Source organism: Mustela nivalis (genome assembly GCF_964662115.1).
Source record: "Mustela nivalis genome assembly, chromosome: 15".
Classification (NCBI taxonomy): domain Eukaryota; kingdom Metazoa; phylum Chordata; class Mammalia; order Carnivora; family Mustelidae; genus Mustela; species Mustela nivalis.
Window position 1 is genome coordinate 54,535,533 of NC_139034.1, and position 21,230 is coordinate 54,556,762.

Sequence of the window (21,230 nt, forward strand, 5' to 3'; positions counted from 1 at the left end):
AGCACTGTCAAGATAAACAGTGGACTCAGGTGACTCTTTTTATTCTGAATAAGAAGTGTAAATACTATGAATTTGCTTGAAGAAATGATAGAGAAGATAAATTGATTGTTCTCATCTTTTAGCACAATCATAACTAAAAGCTCATATAGCTTCAACTTCATTATTTTTAACAAAATTCACTATGTTACAGTTACTTGTGGAGTACAAAGTACCATAAATAATTTAAATTAAACTACACTTGTCAAAATAAATGAACAAGTAGGTTTTATGATGCAGTACATTTTATGATGCCCTTGATTCTTTAATTTGTGTGTTTTGCTTAGTTGCTAATTCACAAAATACTATCGTCTGCAATGGCTCTTGTACTCATTAGTATAGATTACCAATGTCCCAGTTCAACAGGAAAATCAGTATGGAGAAGCACTGTACTGAACCAAAATGTTTCTTTAATAATATCTTGTAAGTATTTTATAAATACTGATTTAAAAGAAATAGAAGTGCTTCACCATCCTCCATACTAACTCACCAATTCTTCCCATGTATAAGGATAGGGGGAAATCTGTAGCTGTTGTTGCATCTACTTTTATATCTACCTATGAGAATATCTGTAGGATTCTAGACTCATAATTATCCTTAGCTAAGTTATCTGATTTTATTTCCCCCAAATGAAATTTCTTACTAATTTATTAATTCTGTTTCATTATCATCAATGTATCAAAATTTAATTATTAATTTATTGATATTGTATTAGATATATACACATAAAATGTTTTCTTCAAGACTGGTACTAGAGCTCTCCAACAAGATCTAGACAGACTCACTGAGAGCTAAAACATTAAAATAATCAAAAATAGGGCTTTTTTAAGATTTGATTTATTTATTTGTCAGAGAGAGACAGCACAAGCAGGGGGAGCAGCAAACAGAGGGAGAAGCAGGCTCCCCTCTGAGCAAGGATCCCAATGCAGGGCTCGATCCCAGGAACTGGGATCATGACCTGAGCAGAAAGGTTGATGCTTAACTGACTGAGCCACCTAGGAGTCCCTAAAAGTAGTTTTTAAAGTTTAAATACATAATTGATACTGAACGAAAGAAGCCTATAACAGAAATGTTTTACATCTGTTATATATTACAGATTAAATGGAAAAAAACAAGTTGCTATAAAATAATAAATTTCTTGAAAATAGCACAACTTCCGAATACTAGATGGGGCCCATCTCATTTTCCCATTACAGCTTATAGTCTATTAGAAAACAAAGCTCTCTCGGAGAACTCCACACACCATTAATTTACCATTTAATTACTGAACCTCTGACATCTCTGAGAGTATATCTAACCGAATGCCAAGAAACCACAGAGAAACTCTCAGAAAATTCAGAGTGTGCTTAGATTTGGGCCTTACCAAGCCAGCAGTGCCCGCCTTATGCCATCCCTTTCCTGTTTCACCTGCCCTATTGCTGCAAACAGCAGGAACCATGAGGGCAATGGAAGTATCTCTTGGCATAACCTCCTGAACCTCAGTTCCTGCTTCTAAAGAATAGGGTTACCAGTATCTTCATGTGAGGATCAGATCAGTTAGTGTTTGTTAAGACTACTTTTTAGAAGCTGTAAGTCTCCATATGAGGTGTTAAAGGTATTTTAAAAACCCATTCTTTTATTACAAGTTCATCTTCAGTGTTTACAAGTGAGAGAACAATGAACAGCTTTTCCCTGTATCTTTCCTCATTCTCTATGCATTTACACATTTCTTTTCCCTTTGTGTATTTGAAAGCTTCCAAAAACTGACCCACAAATTAAATTGGTCTACTGTTTATTATTTATTATACAGATTTTATTACATATTATATACATAATGTATAATGTATATATTATATATATATTATTTATTATAAATATTTTATTTATTTACTCATTTGATAGAGAGAGAAGGAGCACAAGCAGTGGGGAGCAGCAGGCAGAGGGAGAAGAAGCAGGCTCTTGCTGAGCAGGGAGCCCGATGTGTGGCTTGATGCAGGGCTGGATCTCAGGACCCTGGGATCATGACCTGAGTCAAAGGCAGATGCTTAACTGACTGAGCCACCCAGGCACCCTAGCCTACAACTGTTTTAAATTGTGTTCCCAGTACTAATTTCAAGGATCATAGTGACCTTCCACATAATTTATTTTTTGACTGTACGAGTTTCTGATTTATTGATAGATTTCACAAAAGATTAAACTCAAGGAATATAGATTTAAATATTAAGCAGAGTGCTCCAATTTTGTATGTACTAAAATAAAAAAATGAATATTTCTAAGTCTTAAGGATATAAATTGAACTGTTCGTGATCATTGGTACTCCACTTGCCTCTCTTACAGAATATATTAGCAGAGTACATTCTGATGTTACATTTTCATGTTTATTTGTTATCTTAAGCATCCTAGAGCTATAAAATAATTTTCAAAATTTATTATTTTTCTAATTGTATTTAACGAACTTCCACTCTTAAAAGAAGTTTATTCTTCTTATCTTGATGGGTTTAGATTAAAGACATCACCTTCGTTCCAAAATTATGTACTATGATAAGTAGTTAAGGATAGGTCAATTGTGGTTAGGGGGCATCAAAATGGTATGTATCATCATCTACATAAATTAAAATAAATTAGGTAACAGTTCCCTGAAGTCTATTTCCAATTGATTCAGACATTTACTAGGTACGTCCGTCCTATCAGTGTGCATTTTATACATTTTAATATACTAACCATTCAATATACGCTGCCATTTAGCTTGGGATTTCTCCTAACAAAAAAAAGACTAAAAAAAAAAGGGAGACAGCTGGAAAATGTTTATTTCCACCATCATGATCAAATGCACAACTCAGAGAGCTCCATCACTTAAACTGTCGTTGGACTATTACCCAAGGAGATCACACTTTGGGGCTTAAATCATGATTCCACATAAATGCTAGATCACAGCACAGTCAGTCAACTTCAGATTGCTTGTTCTGCCCCAGGCCCACTTCATTAGTTGTGAGAAAACTTATAGCTACTTTTTCACACATTATGGTCCGAATTGAACTTTGTCCTGTAAGTCTTACACTTGACCTATACTAAAATCTTGTCTGATATGCCTAGCTCTTTAAAAATACTCAAAATTTTCAAACAAAGATAATAGATTTCATACATTAAAAAAATATCAATTGAGTGCCTGCTATGTTCAAGGCACTGCACTCGGTCATCACATGCAGGTCAGTCCTAAGTAATGGGTTTTATTATTTTTCTTTCACAGAGAAGGAGAGACTTGAGTCATGTATGTTTACTAAATTAGTAATCACGACCACCATTTCTAGAGCACCTACCAAGGAACAGAGGATTTACTTACAATCATTATGTCATTTAATAAAAAAATTTTGCTGTAGAGATATTACTCTACACTTGGGAAAAGAAAAGGGAACCTGCATTCAATTACAATTGCCTAAACATCTTAACATGTGATCTAGCTAGTGGTCAACTCAAAGTTCTCCTGACACACAGATGTGTGTTTTTCTCTCCAACCACGTACATCTTCTCATCCTTCCATGAGACAATAAGGTTTCCTATCTCCATTCTGAATGAGAATTCACTCCTCCTCTGACTCAAAGGCAGTGCAACAGGGAAAGCAAAGCAACCACACCAGGTTTAAGAGCAAAACTGCTGTATGATTTCATTAGATTAGCTCTCAAGCAAGTCATCTCACAGACTAGTGACAGACCAGAAAGTGCAGGTAGGCTAAAATACATAATACTTAATAGCAGGAGTTCTAGAGGGGCACAACATGCAAATTTATAATTTTTAGAGTTGGAAGAAACATAAGAGAGTATCTAGCCCTGTGACTTCATTTTACAGATCAAAAAACATGAAGCCTAAGTAAGTGAAACTCTCTATATGGCCACTTGGGAGACAAAATGAAGGTCTGGATTCAGACTATAAGCCCTTAGCCAGGAGCTCTCTATACTGTGATGCTGCTTTCTTATAATAATTATTCGAGAGCAAAGGATAAAACTGATACAAGTGCTAAAATAAATGGATTATTATCCTGTCAACAAATGATTTGACTATGGCCTTATCTGCTCATAGAAAATAAACTAGATGAACTGCATATAAATCTAAACTCTTCCTCATCAGTCAATTTCACTGTGTTTGTCTAGAAAGTCTAGTTTTTCCAAATATGCAGTTAAAAAATGACCTTTAGTGGATGAAACCTTCTGATTGTTGCCACAACCATGTACAAGTTTATAAATTATACATTCTGCTTAGTTTAGCTATACAACCAGTCCAAACTCTAAGAATTAAATAAGTATAAGTTATTTACATCAATTCATATGCTAGGTATTATATTATATTATATTATATTATATTATATTATATTATGTTTTTGGAACTATATTTAATTCTTCCTAAACAGAATTCACTAAATATCCTGCATATATGAATGAAGGATTGGTATAAGAAGCAAATATTTAAGTGTAAGGAATGAAGTATCTTATAAAACATTTTTAAATGGGATTCTATTAATAACAGTGGTAAAAACCTGGCATCAAACAAGTTGCATATGATTCAATACAAGTAAAATTTTAAAACAATAAAGGACTGAAATTGGATTGTAATGAACTCTTTGGATCAAATCAATGCAATTAAGAATATGATGAAGTATCCAGTTATCTGCTTTCTGAGCCTTTGAAAAGTGGAAATACTGGTGGAACTGTATAAGAAATTAGTGCTGACTAGATTAATTGCCGTAGCAATTGTCATATTATAAATATGTTATTTGTGACAATTATGCATCAGTATAATGCAGGGGTTGTCACATTACTTGGGCAAATTTTCAGATTCGGAACAAAGATCAGCAAGCTTTTCCTTATTTCCAGCATTTTTACAAATTTGAAACACTTTAGAAGCAAAATGAAAAATTCTGTCCTAACATAGCATGTGTTTTTAGAAGTTTACCAGCACATCAACTAATAAGTTGGGGGAAATTAAGCAGTAAAAATGCAACCTGAGGAAACCTCAACAGGAATGTAAACTAAACGGGTGGGGAGGTCTGTAGGTGTCAATCAAGAACAAAATGCAACTGTCAAGCTTGCTTTGCTAACAAACTGTCACATCAACAATATGGAGTTAATGACTACAAATTAACTGTATACCAGATGCTTGACACTTTGTTATGACACTTAGCAAGCTAGTTGACATTTGGGGATCAAAGCTTCTTTAATTACACTTTGTATAACATGTGCAACCTTTATGCTAATGTCCAAATATTCCTTGGAGCAAGACTGTCCAAGTAAAAACGACCACAGACTGTTTTCTAGGTGTAGGTTTGAAAGTATTCATGGGGCTCTAAAAAAAGGCGAGGGGGGGGGAGGCGGAGCTGAGCAAGAGCCAGGCTTCAGTGCACAATGTTATTCAGTATTACCGTTGCCTAAAATAACACTGTTTTTTTAACTTGGTGAACTGGGGAAGCACTTTTTCTCACATATAGACACAGTCTGTGAAATAACACATTTTCAAACAAGGTGGTAATAACATTTATAGCCATTTATAAAAAGAAAGACAACTAGGCATATCAGAATTTAAAATAACTGGAAAAGGTATTAAAGAATACAGTGATAAAAAAAAAAACCCACTAACTGCCTTTCGGAACACTGATTTGAGTGATTTTTCAAGTCCTTTTTAGGGAAATGGTTTGACATTTTCCCAAGTGAATAAAACTCAACAAATGATATAAGCAAAATTTCACATTATAGGTATAATACTGAATACTGAACAGGCATAACCATAAATTATAGGCCATGTCAACATAAGAAAATGTTAACATTTTTACCAGGTTTTAACATAGCTCAGATTAACAGCAATAACAAAAGATTGTTTTAAAATTCATAAGATCTGGAAAACAGCTAAAAATCAAAAAGGAAATATATCAATAAATTTATCTCTATATCTCTATTAATAAGCTAATAATGCAATAACAATATGAATCCTATCAGAGCTTCCATAGGAAAAGACACTGTCTTTGTGTTAAGTGTTAGACACAGTTAAATAATACTGTGACAAGATTCAGTGGTATGTGACCCTTCTTCCCACTTTTGCCTGGACTCTACATCTTGGGAAAAGTTTGTGATACATGAATTAAAATAAAAGTAAAAAAAGAAAAATATACAATACTAAAACTGGAAAAAAATGTTGAGAGTCGTCTAGCCTGAACTTTTCACTACATAAATAGGACAAACCATGGCCTCAATAAGTGGAAATGCCCAAGCCATGGGGCTATGGATGGAAATCTCAAAATGCCATGTAATTCTGTCAGTTGGCAAGCCAGCTGTTGACTATCTACTGATCTCTTCTAATGGCAAGCGCTCTTCTAGGTCCTAGTAATGTTGGCAGCTTGGCAGGAAGCTATGGCTGCCTGGAGCCGTACAGTGACCACCAGCAACAAGAGTCATTCACTCATGAGCCCCTGAAATGTGGTTAGTCTGGACTGACGTATGCTGGAAGTATAAAATAGGTACCAGATATCAAAGACTGTGTATTAAAACTTGTAAAATAGCTCATTAATAATTTTTGAACGTTGACTATATGTTAAAATACTATTTGGGGAGGGAGACAAATCGTAAGAGACTCTTAATCTCACAAAACAAACTGAGGGTTGCCGGGGGGAGGAGGTAAGGGGGGAAGGTGGGGTTATGGACCCTGGGGAAGGTAGGTGCTATGAAGTGTGTAAACCTGGCGACTCACAGACCTGTACCCCTGGGGCGAATAATAAATTATATGTTAATAAAAAAATTAAAAATTAAAAAAAAAAACCTGTTTGGGATATACTTGCCCAAAGAAATAGATTATTAAAATGAACTTAACTGAGTTCTTTCACTTTTTAAAATACGACTATAAGAAATTTTAACTTACAGTGTGGTTCACATTTTACTTCTATTGGACAGCGCTGAACTGGTCCAAGAGAGTCCCTCCTCAAAGAACTAAAAGTTGGAAATAGGAAATAAGTAAATGAAATAAACACATGCTATAATGAAGATAAAATCAGGTGGCCTGATAGAAAGTGACAGGGTGTGGGGGTGCTTTAGATGAAACCGCCTATGAAAGTCACTCTGAAGAGTGGAGACCAAAGCGGAGACTTAATGAGAAACACACTGACCAGAGGATTGAGCTTGGTGAATGCAAAAATCAAGAGGTTACTGTGGGTGCAGATAGACTGCCCATGATGTCGGAGAGAGAGAGAGATAGGAGACAAGCCTGTCTGGATGCAAAGTCTGAAAGTCCCAGGAAGGAGCTGGGATTTCCTTTGGCTACTGTGGGAAGTCACCCTCTGGCTGTGACCCTCACCAAGCAACTACCTCTTGTGGGGTCTTGCCTCTTGTAAGGACACCACTTCCTTTTTGGTCATCCTGTCTCTCTTCTTGAGCACCAACAGTCCATCTTCTAGGTTAGGTGTCAATATTAACTCATATTCACCAGTACATTTCCAAATGCAGTATTTTTACCTTCCCATTAGCAAAACATTCAAAGGAAACCAGATTTATTTGTTAAAAGTGGATCCTCCCATGAGGAATTTGAGAGGCAGAGTGGGGGGGTTGGGAGGTAGGGAAGGAAAAAAATGAAACAAGATGGGATCAGGAGGGAGACATGGTTATAAGAGACTCTTAATCTCACAAAACAAACTGAGGATTGCCAGGGGAGGCAGGTAGGGAGAGGGTAGTTGGGTTATGGACCCATAACCCAAGGGTATATGGGTTAAGGGTATGTTGGGGAGGGTATGTGCTATGGTGAGTTCTGTGAAGTGTGTAAACCTGGCAATTCACAGACCTGCACTCCTGGGGCAAATAATACGTTATATGTTAATTAAAAAAAAAAAAAAAGGCGGATCCTCCTTTGTGGTTTGGACAATAAAGAAAGCAGCTTTTCACTCAGACGCCGTTCTATCTCTTCGAACTTATACTAAGCTCTAAAACCATATTTTCATTCCAGGTTCTCAGGCTAGTTTCCTCAGTACATCTTCTCCAATTGTGAAACTCCAGGAAGGGGCCTGTCTCCATCAGGATCTCAGCACAGAATGCACAGAGTCCACTCAAATGCTGTAACTGAAGACAGTTACATGGGGTAGTGAGCCCTTACAGGAAGACCAACAGAGTTGAAGCAAACCCAAGAGTGCGGCAGCCTGGGGCTGCCAGGAGTGGGAGTCTCGAAGGGCAAGGATGTGACGTAGTTACTGGGACTAAAGAGTAGCAGGAGCCATAGGAAGAGATCACCCGCAGGAACTATGGACTTTGGAGGAGGGGATGAGGCCACAGCTCATTAAGGCAGCAGGAAGGAAGGAAGGGAAATAAATGCCTGACCCCACTCTCTCCCTGATCTCCAGATGGCACTTTCCATTGGCTGAACACACCCAGAAGACAGAGTGCAAGAGAGGCCAATAAGACAGTCCATAAAAATTTGGCTCCCAGAGCACAGGGCCAAGTGGCAAAGGATGTAGTATAGATCTGGAAAAGCACATGGAAAATATCAAGCGCAGAACTTAACAGAAAGGGGTGGCATCTTCTCTCATTTTAGTTTAGGTAGTTCTGGCCTGGGATTGCCAGCGTCTAGCTAAAAGCCTTTTTCATAGTCATATTACTATGAATAGTCATAGGTATCACTAGGTGCTGCCACAGTGGAGATAAACACACATTAAGAACTGACCCTCTTGGGGTGCCTGGGTGGCTCAGTGGTTTAAGCCTCTGCCTTCGGCTCAGGTCATGATCTCAGGGTCCTGGGATCGAGCCCCACATCGGGCTCTCTGCTAAGCGGGGAGCCTGCTTCCCCCTCTCTCTCTGCCTGCCTCTCTGCCTACCTGTGATCTCTCTATATCAAACAAACAAACAAACAAACAAATAAATAAATAACTGACCCTCTTTATACCCTCTTCCCCTTCCACCGGTAGAAATAATGAGAATGTAGAAACTTCATTCTCTACTACCATAGAATAAGAGCAAATTGGAGAGTATAAAGGTTCGGTTTCATCATTCATTTAACACACCATTAATTGATTTCTTTCAAAATGCCAGGTGTTAAATATTTCCAGCACTAAATATCCAGTAGTGAAAGAACAAAGTCTCTGTCTGGAAGAATTCAGATACTAATGAGAAGAAAACAGAATAAGAAAACAAATCAGATCATTTCAGATGCTGGTAAGGGCTAAAGCAAGAACAACGTAGCTTTATGTAACAAGGGATGTCTGGCTGAGAAGATATGGGCAACAGTTAGAATGCACCAGAATTGACTCCCTGTCATGGAACTCACACCAAATGGTAAGACTGAAGTTACTCACAGGAAGATACCAGGGGGCAGAAATTTCTGTGGAAGAAAGAAAGGCATGGAGGATCAGGGGATCTGTGACTCTGTCAGAGGCACGTAGGCTGGCCAAGGGTCTCGAGGAAGCCCCAGTACCTGCCATCCCTCCCTTACCCTAAAACCAGCCAAGAAGAGGCACGCACAGTCAGTGGCATCACCCTCCTGCAACTGAGGGAATGCGGATGCCCTGAGATGACGTTTTCTAATTCCCAAATGTGCCACAAAATCTAGCTGAAGCTTTGGATCGGGCTTTCTAGGCCATGGTAGAATACAAGGTTCTTTGCCAAGTGCTAAGGGATGCATTAGAGGTTTCGAAGTTTTCTTTAAAGTTCCATGTAATATTCTCTGGATGGTTTTTGTACTAACGCATTCATTAAACCGTGGCTAAAAAAAACAGAACTCAGTGCATTTTAAATTAAAATATTAGTATATCCTTTTGTATATACAAATCACAAGTAGAGTTAACATATCGTTAGAAATCCACCCTCCAATACAGAAAGAGCATTAGAGAAGTTCTGTTGTAATAGATCATTATCCTACTCTGATTTCTATGAATAAAGGACAGGATTATCAACTCTTCCCTAAAAACTGTTCTGCAAGAGTAGAAAAGTGTCAGGGCAACTATATTTGAATGCAATAACCACAAGAGAGTATCAAATAAGAAGGAGAAAGCTGGTTCATGTTTCTCTTCTGGTGATCTCACCACATCATCAATCATGTCCCAGATGAAAAAAATGCCCAAAGTATGAAACTTGCCAATTTAACACAAGAGTTCTAGATCATAACACAGGTCCATTAGATCCTGGGAGCCCATAGCTGTACTGCAAAGTAGCCAAATCTGTCTCTTCATGAAGACACAGCCTGAGAAAGGCAGGACCAACTCTGGAAAAGTTCGTAAGTGGACAGAGTAGAAGATGTATCCTACAGACTACTAATCAAACGACCCGGAGTGATGATCCCATTCAAAAGAATTCAACCACTTCTCCAATTTGTGAACATAGCCTCAGAAAACTAATCCTTTTATATGGTATTTAGTTCCTTGTAACTGACTTAGGGTTAATCTTTTTTTTTTTTTTCTACTTTACTACAATTGAAAAATGACTAACTCTATCCACATACTATAGTAATATGTTATTTTTTCCTATCTAGTAACAAAGAGTTTTTTCCCACATAGAGGTCTATTATACATAGTGTATAAGCTTCTGTGTGGCATATTTTGAAACCCTGAGATTTTTTTTTCAATACTAACATTAAAAATCCAATTTAGTTAATTTTCTCTTGCTTGACCATCAACAGCCTATCTTACTATCAAGACTTGAATTATATATTTTTAATTTTTCATGCCAATCAATGAAACAGAAAGGGTTGCACGTCCCTAGAGCACAACCCGAAAAACCTAACACCAGCCAAACAAAACAAACAACCAAAAAGAACCCTGAGACAAGAGAAAGGAAAAAGAAAAATACCCTAGAGAAATTACTTTGCTTTTTCAATTCTGAAGCAGGAATAATATTATATTTGAAGCCCATGAGGAACAGAGAGGAGGTTAAGGTATGCTAAAATTCATAAGCTATCATAACCAATATACCTAAAACTTATCCCATTTTTCTCTACAAGTTGAGCAAACACCATATGTGTGTTCTCAAAACTTCTGTGAAACAAAAAACGAAGGGGTAGTCAGAGATGACTTAGAAAATCATATATAGGATTAAATACTGAATTGTCCATGAACATCCTACCCAGCTCCACAATCTGGTACCATTATGTGCAAAGCTGCCCTTGAAGGCTGCCCTTGAAGGTAGCAGTATGCCACACCAAATTGCTCCTTGGCTCTCAAATCCTCCATAAATTTTATCTACAACTGTGCTTTTCTTCCACTGACCATTTGGCCGTTTCTAACTGCTACCAGGGTTTGTTGTTGTTGTTGTTGTTGTTGTTGTTTTTAATTTTAATTAAAAATTTTAAACCAAAGCCAATTTTATTTCTCAGGATTAGCCACTGCTGCCATTGCTATTTTGGTATATTTTTCTATTAGATCATATATTCATTCACATGTTTATCAGATATTTAATGAATCCTTACTTTGTACAGAGGTATGTCTCTGAACAAACAGACCAGGTTCTTGCTTTCATACTTCTTATGAAACAAGTTTTGTAGCCTGCTTTTTCTTCCCTACACTTCCCGTTATGCCATGCACAATCATTCTGCAATTATTCTTTGAAAGCAAAGATGTTTGTGGTTACATACTACACCATCATACCAGCACACCAGGGCTTACTGAACAAGTGCCCATTGCTGGCAATTGTATTATTTCAATTTTTTTGCTGTGTTCAACAGTACTTTAATTCAGACACTTAGATTGTTATTATTTCCTTTGAGCAGATTTCTAGAACTGAAATTTAGTTTGGAGAGCATTAATTTTTAAGGCTCGCAGAGCTCATTTCCAAATTGCTTCACAGATAGCTCACACATACAATAATGATAGAATGGTTATACATAAACCTGCACACACATGCATATGCTTTTGTATCCAGGTATTTCTGATGCAAGGAAGTGTAATATTTGATGACAAGATACATGAAAAAATGTAATGTTTCCTTCTTTTTGATTTTGTTTTTGTTTTTATTTTTTAATGTTTGAAGTTTTTATTTAAATTTTAGTTCATTAACGTATAGTGTAATATTAGTTTCAGGATTCATCACTGACATATAGCACCCAGTGCTCATCACAAGTGCCCTTCTTAATGCCCATCCCCCATTTACCCCCACCCCACCCTACTCCCCTCCAACAACCCTCAGTTTGTTAAGAGTGTCTTTTACAGTTTGGCTCTCTCTCTTTCTTTTGTTTTTCCCTTCCTCCTATGTTCATCTGTTTTTTTTTTTTTTTTAAGATTTTATTTATTTATTTGACAGAGAGAAATCACAAGTAGGTAGAGAGGCAGGCAGAGAGAGAGAGGAGGAAGCAGGCTCCCTGCCGAGCAGAGAGCCCGATGCGGGACTCGATCCCAGGACCCTGAGATCATGACCTGAGCCGAAGGCAGCGGCTTAACCACTGAGCCACCCAGGCACCCTGTTCATCTGTTTTGTTTCTTATATTCCACATATGAGTGAAATTGTATGGGATTTGTCTTTCTTTGACTTATTTCACTTAGCATAAGACACTCCATGCTATCAGTTTTAAATTCTCAAAATATTTTGTAAAATGACACCTATCCTTAGTTTCTGGAGTCCTTTACCGTAGAATTCTTGTATTAAGAAAAAGTACATGACAATGATTATGAAATTGTCTATTTATTACTATAAATCTTCCTCTTTCCTCTACCGCTGCCATCTACATCCATCTAGGATTGCAATAGTGCATTTAGTTTTCTTCTCCTTTTGGGTTATGCAATTCCTATGTGTGCCTCAGGTAAATTGAGGGAAGTTGGGTAGACAAGTCTCAGGCCCTTTCTGAGTTTGTTTTTCCTGAGATTTTAAAAATCGAATAGCCTGTTAATTTAATTTTTTTCCTCAAATTATACTGCATTCTGTTTTCTGCACATATGCAGTCTTTAATTTCTATTTGAAACGTTCCTTTTAGGTGAGAATGCTAATGAATCCCTATTTTTTAGATTTATGTTCTTAGATGATGAGAGTATGGCTATATTTTTAAGTTACAATAGTACACCGCTGTGGGATTTGCTCCTCTCTCCAACCATCATCCTATGGTTTAAGGCATTATTATATTCACAGTCTCTTTACCACAGTGTTGTTTAATAAGTTCCTTTTGATAGCTAACTGCTGAATAAGTGGGATGTCTTCTACCACTGAACGGGTTTGAACTGTCTGCGTCCACTTATACGTGAATTTTTTTCTATAAATACAGTACAACTGTAAATGTATTTTATCTTCCTTATGATCCTCTGAATGACATTTTATTTTCTCTAGCTTAATTTACTCTACAAATACATTGTATAATACATATAACATACAAAATATGTGTTAATCAACTGTTTATGTTATTGATAAGGCTTACAGTCAAGAGTAGGCTATTAGTAGCTCAGTTTTGGGGAGGTCAAAACTTATACAAGGGCCTTAACTGCTTGTGGCTGGGGGCCCTACCCCTGCACTGTTGAAGGGTAAACCCAAACAAAGTCTCTCTTAAAATATAAACCAACAAAATTATATGCTTATGTACATTTCAAGGACATCCAATCCTAAATACACTTAGGATTCTTATAGTTTCATTTACAAAAATATTCTATGTCAGATTAGCTCATACCATAAATGGAAAGAAATGAGACTTCCACTATATTTGTAGTGAACAAAGCTACCCACCGAATATCAAAATTGCCTTTGCAAAATGTTACATGGGTTAATATTGTTACAACTTCCTTTGAGACAGGAAAAATAAAATGAAGCATGTATGTCTTTTGTTATTTCCTTTAACTCCTTTCTAGCAGGTTCCTTAAATTAAGGAAAAAGTGCACTTATTTGCATTTGGAGTTGTGCTTTCATAACACTTGTGTATCTTATCATATGTGACATACGGCATATTTCCAAAAAGTGGCATTGAATGTGGAAAGTCACTGACTGAAGAAAACTTCCCTTGATTAGAGTTCATTTTCCTAATAGAAGGATTTCTAAAGACAGCTCTATTTTAGTTATGTAAAGCATGTAAAAAAAAAAAAAGTGGCATATGCTCAATCAAAGCTGAATTTGAAATTAACCTGTCACTTTAGACACCACATTTTAAGAGGAAGGTTAGGATTAATATTTTTTCAAAGTCTCCATGTTGGAATATAGTGGTTTAAAGTCCACTGGGGCCTTATGTAATTTCAAAGGAAAGAGGGAAAAAATTAAAGGAAAAAATCCAAACAAAACAAAGTACACCTCTTGTTTTCACTGTTATTAATTTAATAGTTTTGCAAAATAGAAAAGAAATCAAGCCATAATTCAAAAGTTATATTATTCATAAAGAACAAAGGCAAATATATTTATTCACATTTGGATTTATAGCTTATAGGTATAAAGCATCTACAGAAAATGTGTCTTTGGAGGGGTCTATCCTAAACAATAACATAGTACCCCCCAAAAATGGTGGCATGTCTTGACTCATAATTTTCTGTAAAGCTGAGCATAATTAGATGTGTTTATAAATTTTTTAAAAATTCAAGAAATTATTTTTCTTATTCTATGTGTAAACATAATAAACAAAATAACAACTTTCGTAAAAATGCCCTTTTTTGCAAACTATAAAGAAAGACTGTTAACTATAAAGATAAGTAAAATTATCCCCAATCCCATGTTACCATTAAAAAAAAAATCCAACAATCAGAGTTATTCTATTCATTAAGACAAAGGAAAGGGTCATTGTGTTCAAATCAGAAATTAAAAGGGTTTTGGGGGGCTTGGCTGGTTCATTTGTTGGAACATGTGGCTCTTGATCTCAGGACTGTGGGTTCGAGCCCCATATTGGGTGTAGAGATTACTTAAAAAAAAAATTAAAAGGGTTTCTCTCTTAGCTAAGCCTCCTGTTTCTAGATGCATGCACATAATGACACTAAAAAATGAAAATGGAATTTTAAAGAGCTATTGAGCTATGAAATCAAAGGCCTCATAAAGACGTGATTAACTTATTTTAAACTTTTTCACTGATGCACTGAGAAATACATTTTCTTTTATTTCTGGTATTATGATCAAAATCATCACATAATGAATTACTTTTAGATGTTAAACCTGTATCTACAGTATGAAACAGCTGAGAAAGTCATTTAACATATTATATCACAGATAGCCGAAGGTGGCATTAAACTTAGAGCTATAAGGAAGTGATGGGTAGATGAAACTTAGTTGATCTTAACTGTTTTAAAAAGCATTCAATTCAAGTCATCATAAACTTGAAAAAACAAAATGCTTGTTATGTCAACGTAGTAATGAAAATAGAAATAAAATAACCACTGTGCAAATCATATGAAAATGTTTCAAATTGTTCAACAAATGGAGGCTAAATAAAGATAGTTTAAAAGGCTACTTATCTGGAGGCTTATGTTATTTGCAAAAAAAATGATGCACAATTATAGAAATACATTTTCCCCACTCAAAATAGAAGGCTGGGGCACCTGGGTGGCTCTGTGGGTTAAGCCTCTGCTTTTGGCTCAGGTCATGATCTCATCATGGTCCTGGGATCAAGCCCCCCATCTGGCTCTCTGCTCAGCAGGGAGCCTGCTTCCCCCGCTCCCTCTCCCTGCTGCTCTGCTTACTTGTGATCTCTCTCTCTGTCAAATAAATAAATAAAATCTTTACCCAAAAAAAAGAAAAGAAAGAAAGAAAAAACAAGGCTAATTATTTATCAGGAATTAAAACCAAGACAACCAAATTTGCTATGTAAATTCCATTATTTCATGGAATAGCAAATGGAAGTGGCACTGATTTCTTTCCACATGAAGGAACTCAAAATTCCTTCAACCTGTTGCCACTTTCCACTAATAAAAGAAGTGTAAATTTATGTTATTCTAAATTTAAAAATAATAAGGAATGTCAATTTCTGAAAGTTGATCTGAGACTGTAACATATTTCTTTGACACTGTTATTAAACAGAATGGTATTATAAATGTGGAGGGCCTTCCATAAAGTGTTGTCAGTAACTGTCTACAATGAGCCAAGATGTAAGCTCTATATATTAAATTACTAAACTTTATCTGCAAACTAACCATGAGGATCGTATTCCTATTCCTATTATTCCTATTATTATTCCTATTATTACTATGAAGGTGACTCATCTGGGGCTCAGAAAGGTATATCTAAGATTGAATACTCAAAAAATGAAGGAATAGGGACGCCTGGGTGGCTCAGGTGGTTAAGCGGCTGCCTTCGGCTCAGGTCGTGATCCCAGCGTCCTGGGATCGAGTCCCACATCGGGCTCCTTGCTCCGCAGGGAGCCTGCACTCCCTCTGACTCTTCCTTCCACTCTGTCTGCCTGTGCTCGCTCTCACTCACTCTCTCTCTGACAAATAAATAAATAAAATCTTTAAAAAAAAAAAATGAAGGAATAAAGTGATGTGACCCATTTCGTACAACAAATTGACATACTGCAATTACGGAAAGAGGAGAGGAACTTCTCCTGATACTTTGAGCAAATAATCAATAGCTGAATGTTGTGTACACAGCACAAATATGTTAAGTAATGAGAAGTGAAACTCTTGCCACGGTAAGAATAATGCGTGACCAGCATGAGTGAGTGAGGGGTGATGGAGGTGATGGGGAAATCAAGTCAGAAGTAAAAAGTTAAGGGGTGTGGAGGTAATGGGGAAATGAAGACGGAGAAAGAGGGAAGAAAAGAACTCATGGGGCAAAGGAAGCCACGGCAGACTTAATTTTTATGTCGTCTCTTCTTGGTCTGCAGCTAGAGTTCCTGTTTTCAGGAACTACAATTCCCCATTTGGTTTCTTTTATCAACTTTAGAAGATAACTCTCTCTAAGTCACTAGGGTATTATTTCAATTACTACTTCATCAAAAGAGTTAATATAATTTCTTACTTACTCCCAGGGAGGAGTTTACACAATGGGGGAATTTGCCCTAAAATACATGTGTTTTTCTCCTATCATGAAGTCAATAAAGGAGAGGCTCTGTGAAAAGCATTCATTTCCTTGAACAACTTAAGGCCAAAGTTATCACTATTTTGTACATTTGTATACGTGGGATTTTTAATACTGTTGCTTAAATTTTATTGTACTAATTGAAGGAAAACATGCTATTAAATTCAAAGAATGTTTCAAATAATCAAGTCTTAAATTAAGGAGACTCTCACAGGAGGAAGAAAATGGGAAATGCATCACTGATTGGCTTGGGAGGTAAGAGAGCTATTAATTTATTAATTTTCATGTCTTACCCAAATTGATGGATTAAAGGTTAAAAAATATTTAAAATGAAACAATGAAAAGATGCCCCTAAATGTGTTTTTAATTATGCTCTCCACATTTAGTTTGTTCCTTTATTGATGGATTTAGTCTCCATATTTTATTTAAGAACATTAAAAAGAAGAGACGAAGACTTGATAATTTTCCTTTATTAAACTCATGTCCTTATCCAAGCTATTCTATATATTATTCTTTTCCCCCCACAGCTTTATGGAGAAATAATGCACATACCACACATTCATCCATTTACACCGTACAAGTCAATGATTTTAGTATATGAAGTTGTGCAGCATAACCACAATCTAATTGTATAAATGTTAACTTCCCCCAAAGACACCCCCTACCCATTAGCAGCCCGCCCTTCTCCATCCTACCTTGCAGCCCTAGGCAACCACTAATCTACTTTAAATCTCTATAATTTTGCCTATTCTGGTCCATTTCTATACATGGAATCATAGAGCATGTGATCTTTTGTGACTGACTTCTTTCACTTAGCAAAATGTTTTCAGGGTTTATCCATGATGCTGGCTGTATCCATTTCATTGCCTATTAATATTGAATAATACTGGGTTATATGGATAGCCCACATTTTGTTTATCAGTTCACAAGCTGATGGACATCTGTGTTGTTTCCTTGTTTGGGCTATTACGAATAACACTGCAGTGAACACTCGTGTCTAAGTTTTTGTGTGGACATATATTTATTCAATATATTTCTGACTGACACCTAAAAATAAAGACAACTTGCCTTTATATTTCAAACACATTAACATGCACTATAATACTTTACCTCTGGGAAACAGCTGATATATGGAAAAGCTTCCTGAAGCCCCTAGTCTGACATCTGGCCATTGCACAAACAGCTGTATCCATGCACATGTAAAACTAAAGCGATGGAAAGAATTAACACCCCGAGTCCACTGCCTTTGGCATATTAAACTAGATTCCAAATTCTGCACCTTAAAAACTAGAAGCAAAGACGTGTATTGAAATGTCAATTTCATTGCTTAATATTAAAAGAAACATTTTTATAGCAACAAAATAATGTTGCATATATAGTATTTACATATCAATGAAAAGCATATTTGTCAACCTCATCTTTTCCTTTCCCAACCTTCATTGTATGTGGCATATTGCTTTTTAAGACAAACCCTAGTTTTAGGTTTCTTCTTCTTCTTCTTCTTCTTTTTTTAAATGATTCTAAATTAAATCAGTCCAGAAAAAAAAAAAAGAAACTTTCTTTAATCTGGAACTTTCCCCCATTTCAAGAATTTCCTTCTTCTTGTCTACCTCAAAATGTTCTCAGTTTTGCAAGCTTACCGAAACTGTTTCTTATCTACAAGCCTGTGCCCGAGCCGTCCTGAGTACCCAGATGCCGTCCCCTCTTTGGTTCACTTTAAAGACTTGGTTCAGGCGTCACCTCACCCAGGAGGATACATCATCTGCCGTCCCTCCCATTCTCACGTGAGCCCCCTGAGATTTCTTTTGCCATCTTTCCTCTCTGGCCATAACTATCTTAACGGACTCTTGGGCGTGAAGATGCAAGTAAAATAAAAAGTGGTTAGAACACTAAACATGAGATCTATTTTCTACAAATTTTAAAGTGCCCAGTGGAGAATTATTAACCACAGCCACTAATAGTATCTCTAGAACGTATTCATTGTGCATAACTGAAACTTCATATCAAATTGTATACAAAAAATAGGTGTCACCGTAGAGTAATTACACTTCAATAAAGCTGTTAAGAAACCAAATGTGGTTTATTATACGTAACTATGCCTATCATATATGCATGCCCACACATACAAAAGTGCACATAATATACGGGATTTTATTTACATGTTTATATAGCTATGTTCCACAGTAGACCCATGAGGACAGAAACTGGTACTTTGTTTACCATTTTATCTCTAGCACCTAGAAAGTGCCCTATGAGAAGACACTTGCAGAATGTCTGTTGACAACTGAGGCTGATTGCATTAAATATAGGTTGGACTAAGGAAGCATTAGAAACCCTGAACCTAAGTCTTCCAAATGCTTTACAATTAAATCCGTGGACAGTTCCCATAGGACATTCAAATTCCACTAGGACAGTGATTAAGAACATCCAAGAGACGGGCTCTCTGCTCAGCAGGGAGCCTGCTTCCCTCTCTCTCTCTGCCTGCCTGTCTACTTGTGATTTCTGTCAAATAAATAAATAAAATCTTAAAAAAAAAAAAAAAAAGAACATCCAAGAGAATGGGATTATTATCATCATGATAATGGGTTCGAGGATGTTAGGCTTGCTTGTATCATCTAAATTTGAAATGATGTTTTATTGAAAATAAAATAATAGGGGCACCTGGGTGATCCTGGGATCAAGCTCCACATTGGGCTCTCTGCTCATCAGGAAGCCTGCCTCCTCTCTCTCTCTCTCTCTCTCTCTCTCTGTCTCTGCCTACTTGTGATCTCTGTCTGTCAAATAAATAAATAAATGCTTTTTTAAAAAATACAAAAAAAAAAAAAGAAAGAAAAGAAAATAATAGAGGAAAAAATTGGTCAGTGAAGCCTTAGATTTCAAATACCAGAGTGTAATTCTTTATGCCCCTAAACACAGTTTGAATACTTCCAACCTACCATTGATGAAGGAGGTTATAATCATCGTCTGGGGGATGTAAGTAAGGCTGGATCTGGAGCCTCCAAGCTTAGAGCACCCTAAACTAGATCATCTTCTATTTATAACACATGGGCTTCAGAAACCTAAAACTAAATTACAACATGAGTTTCATTAATTTGAAGAAGACAACCTTTAATGCCAAGCTGGCTGAGAACAAAATAGATGTGCAACTTAATGGGCAAGGCGTCCTTGTGCACTGAGTTCCAAACTTTAGAAAACATTCATTCAACCAGGAAATGATTCCATAATAGCAGAAGCACCAGGCAGGCCCAGGGACAGAAGCTGAGAGCACAGGAGTGATGACTACATCAAAGGATTGTCAACGTACTACAGAAGAATAAGGTCATTGATAGAACGATCCTTATTCAGTTTATAAAAACACTGGATTCACCTTCAATGGGACACTGCCCTTTTAACATTTACAATTTAATTTATGTCACTGATAATAAAACTTCAGACTGCGCACTCCAGTTGAAATAGTGGGAACAGAATAGGGTAAAAGTCATAAATAAAGAGCTGATTAGGGTTTCCAACTTCCCTGATTCTAAGGTACAGATTAAATAGCAAATCCTTCATCAAGGCAATTGTCTCTGCTCCTTTTTTTGGAAACTCGAAACTGGATTTTAGAGCAACTGCATTGTGTAGTGGACAGTAACAAAGAAGAGTGCCATTAACCTCAAGAAATTATTTAACAGTCACCTGAGTTTATTTGTAATTTTATAATCCTTCTGATGGCTTTTGATTAACTAAGTAAAGAAGAGGTTCTGCAATATAGATGGGTAAATTCAGATGCTGTGTCAGGAATTGCAACAGGAGTTGGTTATCTTTAAGGCCACAAAGCAAAAGCCATCTTTCTTATTCTCTGCAAACAAGATGTATATATAAAGAAGATAAAAGCACATTGAAAACAAAGGGAAAATTTGTTTGCATTGTTATCTGTGCTAAACTACTCTGATGAAGACTTGAAGCCTGCGAATCGGGAAACCACAATCTTTCAAAAGTAGAAAGCTGCATTACAGAGTAACGGAAAGGCACTGGACCAAGAGATAAGATCTGGGTTCTGCTTCTCTCTCTGAAGCTAACTGTTCTTGACCTTAAGCAAGTTCTTTAACTTCTATGAAATGTACGTTTCCTCCTTGATAGATGAAGCTAATTGTACCTGTGCCATCTACCTCGAATGTGCAGTACAGACTAATGACACACAAGGATGCTTTTAAATATCCTTTTAAACTTTTACACTTTTTAGATTGCAAACTGTATGGTATAGTCTCAAAACATAAATCTGACCACAAAACATTAGCAAAAGCAGAATGTACATCTACAAAGCAA

General features: G+C 36.5%; 1 protein-coding gene across 2 annotated transcripts in view; it reads right to left on the reverse strand.

The window, feature by feature from the left end:
- The window catches only part of DACH1 (dachshund family transcription factor 1), a 427,802-nt gene that overhangs the window by 367,109 nt on the left and 39,463 nt on the right, over nucleotides 1-21,230 (reverse strand). The gene's annotated exons all lie outside the window — the stretch shown is intronic.